Here is a 3,812-nt window from a genome sequence, read left to right on the forward strand (position 1 = left end):
AGTATTCTGATTACTTTTTGAAGTAATAAAATTACTTGTAACCGTCACAATTTGTCCAAGGAACCCCCCCCCCCCCCCCCACCCCCCGGCACACGCCCCTTTTTTTATAAAATGACAAAAATAAAATTTGCTCTTTTTTTTGAACGGAAAAACGATTTTGCGGAGCTGTAGAAAACGAGGTCAATCCCTTTCTGTGTACAGTTTCTGTGGAATGTCCGGTTTTTTTTTTTTTTTTTTTCGAGCTGGGAAGTCGGAAGCCTCAGGGAAGCCACAGTGCGTGACAAAGGCCATTCAGGGCGAAGTTTGAGGAAGCAGAATGTAGCTTTGTGAGTCCTTCGTTCAAACTAACCTCCTCACGCACGCACAAACAGAAATAAAAAAAATAAAAAAAATCCTGCTTAGGGTACCTACTCGCAGCCCGTAGGAGAACCAGAACCGAAGGATGCCCAAAGCGGATGCAAAATATAACAAAGGCAGTTGAAATATTTTACCATTTCCCCTACGTGGTGTTTGTGACAAGCAGTGTTTCGAGTTGAGAAGTGGTCGGGGTGATCTTTTCCGCTAGTGGATACTATACATGATCCGTTTCAAATCCTGGAGCTGCTGCTCTTTTGTATAACATGCGAGCTCATCCATATGTGAATAATAAAATGAACGACGCAAACTTTGAGCGACAACCCTCGTTCAAGCTTAACAAGATCTAGAACAACTCCCTCTGCTTCCCCCCTCCTCCCCCCCACACACACACTGGCGAACGCCCAAATCATTAAACGTCTTCAAACGAATTCTATGCTTGTGTCCGCATTGTGAAGGTGCAACGACCACAAAGAGGGAGCCAGTTTTTCTTCTTCATTACTTGCACAAATGTGAAATATAGGTTGGAAGTAGTTCATTTTTATGAGCGCTAAAGATGTGTCTTCACACAATAAAGTGATCGGAAAGATAACCATTACTTCTTTAGGTAATGTCCAATTACTTTTGCCCTCGAGTAATCAAGTAATCTAATCGAATACTTTTAGCCAAGAGTAATAGTAATTGTAATCGATTACTTTTTTTAGTAACGTGTACAAGACTGATTACAACCATGCATAGCGTGCCCATGGCCTGTTCGACTTCTGCAAGCCAAGCGGAAACTGCAGGCACGAGCAGGCTGTCCTGGGGCCGGCGTGCTGTCATGAGAAGCCGAAAGTCCGGAGCTCGTTCTCGCAGTTACTGGTGTACCTTCTACGCTTGCGCTCAAAGTGGCTCGGAGTAATTGTGACGTGCGTGACCAAAAGCGTCTGTGCGGTCGGCATTCCACTATTGGCCATACGCTCACTATGATAGTGACTGACGGGATGAGAACAGCAGGGGGCGCCTTCTTCGGATTCCCGGCCTTTAATACGAACTCACTGCCTTCGTTTTTGCTTTGGCTGTGCGTTCACATCTCAAGGTCGTGAGGGGCCGAAATCTCATCAAAGCTAGGGAGCTCGGGCTGGCGGCGAGACGTCTGAACAACCTTCCGGCCGTTTTTTATCGTGCCAGTGAGTGTAGTTGGATTAATTCTGCTATCATCGACGGAAAGAAGGGCAATGTAACGGTGTCAACTTTAACGATGTTTGTTTAAGGCTGCAATGACTTTAAACTTCCACCGTTTTCAAGTAAACATCCTATCTAAAAAAAAAAAACAGTATAACTTTTTACTATCTGGTATATAGAACTGAAATCTTACTAAATTTCTTGTTGGAAACTTCAAATACAGTTGGAATTCACGTGGATATCCAGTTAAATATTCCAGTTAGCGAAATCTTACACTGGATTTTTCGGTAGGGCTGCGGTTCACAACTGACAGTACTGATCGTGATATCACGGTCTATGAGCCCTAACAAGGCGCCACAAAAATATTTGGTCTCCAGTAGTGCCCTCTTCTACTATATAGCGTCCTCTTTTTTTTTTCTCTGGCAGCTTTTTATGCCGGACAAAAAAGAACACGAAAACATAGTCATCACCGGAAATCGGAGAAACGCGGGGAATGGCGTCGCCCGATCGTCGGGCAGAATGACTAATGCTTGAGGGGAGGACAGAGTTTTGGGAGTAATCGGCAGCAGCACTTGCTTGAAATTCAAGCATTTCCGATTTGTCGGCTGGCCCCGGAGCGGCGTCTCTTCGGCGGAAAGGAGCCCGCGGCTTTCTCCATCCAGTCGTCTCTTCCCCTCGATTAGGAAAGCAGGGCGGAAGCGCCTGAAAGATTTCTCTTTTCCCCCATGTGTGCGCGCGCGTTGGAAGATCATATTGCTGCACTTCGAATGCGTCTGAGAAGCGCCATTGGTCCCGAATGCGAAGGGTAAAAAAGTAAAGCGGGGTGCTGTCAAGGAAATGTTTACAAAGTGCTTCGTTTCCGGTTACATCGTATTTTTTATGTTTCCTTTAGGGACATCTGCCGTTGTCATGCTTTTAGTCCTTTAGTGCGAGCGAAGAAATAGCGTGGATGTAGAAGTACCACCTTTATTCGAACTGTAAGTGCGCTAGCGTTTTCCCAGCCGAAGCAAAAAAGAAAGCGTTTGTTAGATGATTTTTTTAATATATAGGCGCATTATTTAATAATTTGCCCCTTACATTTTTTTTTTATCTCTGAGACACAAACATAGCAAATGCGAGAGCCTTCTGACAAACAGATCTTTCAGGTCCCTGGAACTCTCGCAACACCTTAAAAGAGTCGTATAGATCGTTTGTGAGATACCGCAGGCGAACGTAAATAATAAGAAATGCGCAAATATGTGCTTTCGAGCAAAAACAGAAGATGACATGAAGTGGATAATGACCAAAGCGAAAAGTTAGGAAAACAAATGCTTTGGCAGAATTGGGAACGTAGCAGTATGCTGACGTTTATTCTTCGTGTCTGTGCAAATAACTGAGCTTATAAATTACGCAGTCGAACATCGAGTAAATAATTTAAATGAAAGTATGAAATAAATGCTTTAGAGCGCATCTCTTAGGCGCCCGTTTCCGGCTTGAGGGGCGTCACCGTCGGCGTTCGCATTGGCGTCGGCGTAACCGCGCGTTGCATTATGGGACCTTTCCCATAATGACGTCACATGTGACGTCACAAAGGTCAGGAGTGACGTTATTCGCGACGTCACCGCGCTTTGCATTATGGGTAAGTTCCCCGCTAAATTTAGCGAAAAAATTAGCCCGCAAAATTTAGCGGAAATATTTACCTGCTATATTTAGCAAAAAAATTAAAATAAAAAATTCCCCGCTAAACTTAGCGAAAAATATTCTCCACTAAATTTAGCCGAAAACGTTTCCCGCTAAATTTAGCGGAAAATTCTTCTGCTAATTTTAGCGGAAACCTGTTGCTCCTAAATTAAGCGGAAAATCTCCCCCGCTAATTTTGGGGGGGAAAGTCTCCCCATTAAATTTAGCCTACAAAATTCCCCACAAACGTAGCGGGAAAAATCCGCGCTATAATTAGCGGAAAACTTTCCCCGCTAAATTTAGTGGAAAAAATCCCCGCTTAATTTAGCGGAAACTTTCTGGCCATATTTAGCGGGAAAATTTCCCTGCTAAATTAGGCGGAAATATCTCCCCGCTAAACCTAGCAGGAAAATTTCTCCGCTAAATTTAGTGGGGAAAATTTTCCGCTTAATTTAGAGGGAAATTTAGCGAAAATGTTTCACTAAATGGGAGGGGAACAGGGGAGGAGGAGGGGAGGGTACGGATGAGGAGGAAGGGCATACCGTACTCTCCGTATTTCCCCTCCTCCTCCTCCTCCTCCTCCTCAAGAGCTGCGCTCTAATTCGGCACTACAGGGGATTCTAAAGGTCTTTCAT

Source organism: Ixodes scapularis, unplaced genomic scaffold, assembly GCF_016920785.2.
Source record: "Ixodes scapularis isolate PalLabHiFi unplaced genomic scaffold, ASM1692078v2 PGA_scaffold0__279_contigs__length_252992795, whole genome shotgun sequence".
In the NCBI taxonomy this organism is placed as follows: Eukaryota; Metazoa; Arthropoda; class Arachnida; order Ixodida; family Ixodidae; genus Ixodes; species Ixodes scapularis.